This window comes from Alnus glutinosa, chromosome 3, assembly GCF_958979055.1.
Source record: "Alnus glutinosa chromosome 3, dhAlnGlut1.1, whole genome shotgun sequence".
Classification (NCBI taxonomy): domain Eukaryota; kingdom Viridiplantae; phylum Streptophyta; class Magnoliopsida; order Fagales; family Betulaceae; genus Alnus; species Alnus glutinosa.
The window spans coordinates 25123981-25131440 of record NC_084888.1 but is presented as its reverse complement, the minus strand read 5'-3'; positions in this window follow the sequence as shown (position 1 = coordinate 25131440).

Below are 7460 nucleotides of genomic sequence, written 5' to 3'. Positions count from 1 at the left end.
GCATTTTTTGGTAATTCATGGAGAAAAAAGGTAATTACCCCAATTTGTTATGTTAAGACGGTCTATTCCTTAAGAATTTTTGTGTAGTACTCTGTCTGTATGTGCCTATGTGGTTGGGGTAAATGTTTTGGAAAAGTGCAACTTTCGATTTGTTACTCGGTTTGTTACTATATGATTTGTTGTCTTCCTCACTTGAATTTTTTTGTGTGGGTATTTTGCTCTAACCATACCAACGCATAGAGAAAGAGAATGGTACAGAGCTCTCTCTCATCAATTAAGAGGAAAATCTCTTTTTGGTGGATCGATCTTAATACATCCCAATTTTTATTATGATTATAAGGAGGAAAGAAGGGTAAAAAAGCATCATAACTACTAGATTGAAAATGGCGTAGGAATCATTTTGGTCGTCAACTTTTTTTCCACTCTTTTGGTTCGTTGTTCCTTCATTATGTCAAGATTGTTTTGTATTGTGAACCCAGTTCTAGAATAAGGATGAGTCTTAATTTGCTTCTGGCTTGATATCCAACATACTAAGTTCTAACATATTGTTCTTTTGGGCAGGAAATGGTGCAATAAATTTATTAATTTTTTTTTTCCCTAAAAAATGTTACGCAGTGTCTATGTTATCTATTGGTTGAAAAGAAGACTATGACCAGGAAAAAAATAAAAATATAAAAGCCAAAGAAGATAAAAGAGAGCATATACATAAAACACCATGAATTTTAAATATCCATTGATATACCAAAGTGAGCATCTAATAAGTCCCCAATCCAAAATTGGTATACACATTATCATGAATGTTACATATATCCATTAATAACCAAAGTGAGCAACAACAAAAAAAATGCATAACAAGCTTTCCCAATTCCGCCTTAAAAACTTGGCTCTTAACATAAGTACTACAAAATTTGACTCTTTCACCTTTGATCTCCAATCTAGCATCTATATGAAACACCACACTACATGATAGAGATAAAAGAGAACTGTAAGATATTAGATCAACGCATTTAAAATCCCCTAATTGCAACACCATAATTCTATTTCAGAGTTTTTAATCTATACTAGTCCAAATGCCATGTGTGTACATAAATTAATAAAATAATCTTTAGAGGAATTATAAAGCCTATGAGAAGAGAAACAACATTTAAAATCCCCTAATTGCAACACCATAATTCTATTTCAGAGTTTTTAATCTATACTAGTCCAAATGCCACGTGTGTACATAAATTAATAAAATCATCTTTAGAGGAATTATAAAGCCTATGAGAAGAGAAACAACAGGAACATTATATAGTTGAACCAAGAGGGGAGAGTTGTAGTAGCTGCTACCATTCTTGTCATTAGTGGGTGAGACTTTGAGATCTCTTTTTCAATACATATTTAGACATTAGGATAAAATCCAGTGGCATTAAGTTACCTTTTCATACTATTGCAAGTCTACAATCATTGCTGATCAACTTACTTGAATCACAAGGAAATGCCTTATAAGCCGTGTCAAAAATATTTCTGACTATGATCAAACACTTCCTATATTTGTGACAAACACATAAGTTTTCTTCTAAACAAGAACTAGTGCCTTTGAAGAACCAGATATTCCGAAAGAACACAAAAAAACTAAATCCAAAATGAAGATTCCTGATAAATAACTACCAAATAAATATTAACGTGTATTCAAATCAAACACAACAAAATCCAGGAAAAATAAAATAAAACCATGATAAATCCAAATAAAATCTAGTATATTAGCATTTTACCTTAGATCTGTGGGTCACATTACCACAAGGGAATCATAACTCTTTCCTTGTTTTTCAATCGAAAACAACAACAAAAAGCCATATCTATGGGTCACACTATCAAAGGAAATAAAAAGGAATGAAAGAGAGAAAAGTTATCTCTGTAATCTGTGGTGCGTTGGGTGGTGCTACGCGTATGTTGGGATAGCCGAATTTCGTTCAGTGGTGCCAGTTATAGACGATGGGCGATGCTCTCATCTTTCGGTGGTGGTGTCGATAGGTCAGGTTGGGTGTCAGTGGCAGTAGTGGTTGCTGGTGGCAGAGGCCGAACTTGAGGGCGAGGGAGGAGGGTTTTGGTGGGAGAGGGAAAAATGGGTGAAAATGAAACTTGCGTAAATCGCTTTTTCTTCATATGTTTAAAATTGAAAATTTTACTTTACCATGTTTTTTTTCTTGATGACATGGCTTATTTTTGGCCTAAAGAGATCCAAGTCGTCAATCAGTTACTCTCCAGTTCATTTGAAGTGGAGAGGATCCGAATCTTCTTATTAGTGCTATTTTGAATTTACTAACTTATTGAACCATAAAAATTATTCTTCGTAATATTAACTTAAATTACCTAGTCAATTTTTGAAAACTTATACTTATTGACTTATTTGGAATATTGGATACTTAATCAGTTTCTTACCTTAATAACCTATTAACATTGTAACATATTAACTTATTACCATATTAAAATTTCATTGTTACCACTTATTAATAATTATACTATAGCCTATAAATTATAAATTTTGGAAATAAGTTAATCATGTATAATGTATGATAATGATACAATGTATCATGTATAAGTTAATAATAATTTATTTATAGAATTACTTGATAATAAGTACGCTTAATCATAGGCTCATAGCCTATAAAATATGAATTTGGGTATAAATTATACTTAAGCTATAATAATAATAATAATAATACTTAACGAGAGAAAACTATAATTTAACAATTCTTAAGTATTTAATGATAGAAAATTGAAACAATAGTCAATATAAATATTAAGTAGCATATATTAAGTTAATAACATTAACAATGATAGTTATTATATAATCATATGGTCCTATGTATTTAATGATAATACTTAAATCATATGATCTAATGTGATCATTTGATCTAAATTTTAATGATAATACATATAATTATATGATATAAATTATAATTAATACATTGATGATTCCAATCCTACACTTAATTTGGTATTATATGAATCACGTTGTTATTGTATATGAATGAATAAATAATTGTCTATTATTAGTAGGATACCTCACAGGAGGAGGAAAAACCCTAGAGAGGAGAGGAGAGGAAAAAGTCTTGAGAGCATGGTTTTCGCCGGGAGGGGGTGGTTTTCTTGCCTCCCCCTCCCGGTGGTGATTTTCCTCTGACCCCTTGTGAGTCAAAGAGTTTTTTTGTTCCTCCTGAGTTGGTTCAGTGTGGTTAGTTTTTCTTCTAACCTTTAGGGTTGTAGAGCTTTTGTTCCTCCCAGCTAGATCCGGTGGAGGCTGGTCTTCCCCTAGCCTTTTTGGGCTATGGTGGCTTTTATGTGTCGTTATTTGTTTGTTTTCTCTTATTTTGGCAGGATTTCTCATCTCAAGTTGTCTTCCTTGGGAGATTGGTCGAGCGTTCGTGTCATCGGTGGGATGTTTTTTGGCCCGTTCTTTCACCATTTTTTCAGATTTTGGAAGCCAGATCTGCTCTTCCTCGCCCACTTCTGATTGACACGCGCCCCCCAGCCGCATTCTCCGTCGCCTTCCGCCCCTGCCGCCGCTAGATCCGGCCCTGTCGGTCTCCTGTGACCGGCGCGTGGTGCCCACACGCCAGTGGGCTCTTTGCTGTTTGGTGCGCGTGTGAGCCACGCGCCGCTTTTTTCTGGCCGATCTCGGCGGTTTTCGGTCGTCCGGCGTCGGTTCTCTGTCTGGGTGGCGCCGGTGTCGGCGCGTGTCCCTCAAGCGCCGCCGTCCGGCTTCTTGGCCCTTTTCCTCCACTGCCGGCAGCCTGTTTTTGGGGGGTCTCTGCTTCAGTGTCGTGTGTTTTTTTCTCTTCTCTTGGGTCACAGTTTGCTTGTGTTGGGTTCAATTTTTACGGGAATATTTGGTGGCTAATTGCTAGATCTAGTCTCTTTTCTTTAGAAAGTGAACGTTAATATAAAAGAGGCTCAATTGACTTTCTTGTAAAAGTTGTATTTCTGCTTAGGCAGCTATTTTTTAAGCCAGATCCTTCTGGTTTAGAGAATGGGGGGTTTGTCTCTTATTTTCAAGTTGTAAGCCTTGGGCTATTCATCAATGAAAGATTCCGTTTCTGTTCAAAAAAAAATAATAAAATAATATAATTAAGTGTTGGAATGATCATTATATCGTAAGAATAATGTAAATTTATACTCACGTATGTAATTTATATACCTAATCATTATATCTAAATATGATGAAGAATTGTAAAATACTTAGAATCTTAAATCATACTTAATCATTGTATTAGTATAAATTTGTTTATTTATATAATATTATGTGGCTATAATTTAACTTAATTTATATGAATTATGAATCATATCACATCATATGACTTATAAAATTACCTATGATAAGTATGATCATTATGAGTCATAATCATATCATATCATATATATATATAAAAGCCGAGTTTTTCCTTAGAATGACATAGAATAGTGACACGTGGCATGAACCCATACTTTTTAGTGACTAAACCGGTCATTTAAATACTGAACCGGTATTTTAAATAAAATTGAACCGGTCTATTTAATCTCTCCTCTCTCTTTTTCTCTCTATTAATGATACAAGTAACCCATCTCTCTCTCAATTAATGATATAAGTATGACTCTTTGGTATTTTTATATTTTTTGTTGAAATCTAAATATAACCGGTCTATTTAATCTCTCTCTCTCTCTATTAATGATACAAGTAGCATCTCTCTCTCAATTAATGATATAAGTATGATTCTTTGGTATTTTTATATTTTTGGTTGAAATCTAAATATGTTTCCATTTTGTTTGTGAAATTTGTGATTGAACAATTCTTCATTTGAATGTTTATGAGATTTTTTTTGTTCATTTGCTTTTTCGAATGTTCAGAATTATATAAAATTGAAATATAATAGGTATCACACCAACATCAAAAAAAATTCCAACTAATTTTCTATTTTATATTTTGATAATCAAAATCGTGGTTTTCTTCTTGCTATTTTTCTTCTTCATACTTATTTTCATTCTAAACTACACCTATGTGAATAAATATTTTAACATGTTTTAATTTATATGAATTAAACTAAAAATAAGGGTCTTATGTATTAATTGATTTAAATGTTTTATGGGATATTTTGTTTTTCTTTTATGTGATTTTTACGATTTTCACTTATTTTTTGTAAGTGTTATTCTGCTTTTGAAAGTCAAAAAATGCAAAATTTTATTTGATTATTGTGCACAAAAGGAATATAAATGCTTTTAAAACACTAAAGAGTTAATTAAGCATTAAATTTGAAATGTTCTTTTTTTAATGTTCAAAATTATATGGATTTTATTTTTATTGAAACATATCATATCATATCATATATATATAAAAGCCGAGTTCTAACTTAGAATTGGCCTAGAATTAGGACACGTGGCATGAATCCATACTTTTAAATATTGAACCGGCCATTTGAGTAAAAAACTGGTAATTTAAGTAAAACTAAACCGGTCTGTGTATTTCAAGTAAAATAAATGGTGCATTTAATATGACTAATTAACTATCTTATATTGAATAAAAAATGAATAGAAACGTATTCCTAATCAAATCTCTTCCATTGAATAGAAAATAAATATAAACATTTAATTTTGTTGTCATTAAATTCTCACTAATTTCTACCTCTCTCTTCCTTTAAGTAAAATCTTTTACTCTAACACTGCTTCCCCTCCCACTAAATATCCGTTACAAATTAAACCTCAAAGAGTCAAATGTCAGTTTTTTTTTTCTTTGGGAAATGTCAAAAGTCACTCCAATATCTCTCGCTTTCTCAAATAAATATATGAAGAAGTAATGGTTTGTGGCTATTCAAAACTGCAATGTTGTTTACATTACCGGAGAGTGGTGCTCAAAGCAAAGAGAGCGAAATTTTTGCTATTGTTGGAACCTTTTTGTTTGTAATACTGCTATAGCCTTTCTTTTTTTTTTTAGTTTGTCTTTCAAGTTTGTCGAGGTTGTGTTCAATAGAATTGTAAATAATATGTTTGTATTTATTTTATGTGCTTCTGTTTTTCTGATTTGATTTTCTATCCTTATTTTTGCATTGATAATTTATATTATTTTTTTTATTTTTGTTGAAAAAATAGTTTCTTTTACGCTATATATAAGAATGATGGTCGAATTAAAAAATATCTATCTAACCGTAGTTTCTTCCTATACCTACAAATTTCTTTGGAACTAGAAAAAGTATATAAAAAAATAGTTATTTTCTATTATATTAGTGGTTATCATTTTTTTTTTACTTTATTTTCTATGATTTTGTTCTTTCTTTACATTTTTTTTTGTCCCTATTTCCTAATTTATATTATTTTTTTGTTCAAATTGCTTTTTTTCTTTTTTCTTTTTCCTTTTCTAAATTTTACATTGAATTCAAGGAAACCATGGAGAGAGAGAGTTTACATTAATTATTGTTTTGAGTACGAGGTATGACGATTTTTTAATTTACATTGTTCACTGATTTTTTTTTCCCTATATAATGTACATTGTTAACGTGCTTAATTGATAGACAATTATTGATTTTTAAGATTTCATATGCACCGGAAAAGTATATGGAAAAGAAAACTCTAATTTATTCTATAAGTATTTTTTATTTTTCATTTTTTGTCTATATTTTCTATGGTTCTCTTATTTCATTTCCTCTCTTCTTCTTTTTTTCTTTTTTTTTTTTATGTAATTAATATATTATTTTTCATTCAAATTACTTATTTTATCTTTTGTAAATTTTACACTAAATTCAAGAAAATGATGGTGAGAGAGAGTTTCCTATGGTTGTTTTTTGTACAGGGTATGATGATTTTTTAGCGTATAATGTTTATTGAATAGTTTTTTTATTACTTTGTGTAATACAAAAAAGATAACACTATTATTTGGACAGAAATTTCCTACAAACCGGTTTGTAGAAAATTTCTTATAATCCACATATAAGATTGACATATGTCATTTGAAATGTGAGAAGCATATGTTATTTAAATAGCATGTACTTCGTAAATGCTTTTTTAATAGCATTGATAAAAAAACATGTGTTTCTCACATGTTTAAAGGATACATGTCTTTTTTAAATGTGAGTTGTAGAAAATTTCCTATAAACCAGTTTATAAGACATTTTTGTCCCTATTATATTATATTAGTGTTTTTCAGTTTTCATTTTTTACCTATATTTTCTATGCTTCTCTTCTTCCCTTTTTTTTTTTTTTTTTTTTTTTTTTATTATTATTATTATTATTATTTTATGAAACTGAATTATAAGGAAGAAACCAGCGCATAGCAAACGAGCTAGTTATCATAATTCCTAAGTATCTAATGATAATATACTTAGACCATATGATCCAAAAATTCATATGATGTTAAATCTTAGATCCTGGATCTTGAATCATGTGATTTAACGATTCCTAAGCATCTAATGATAATACTTAGATCACATGATTATATTTATATGATATAATGA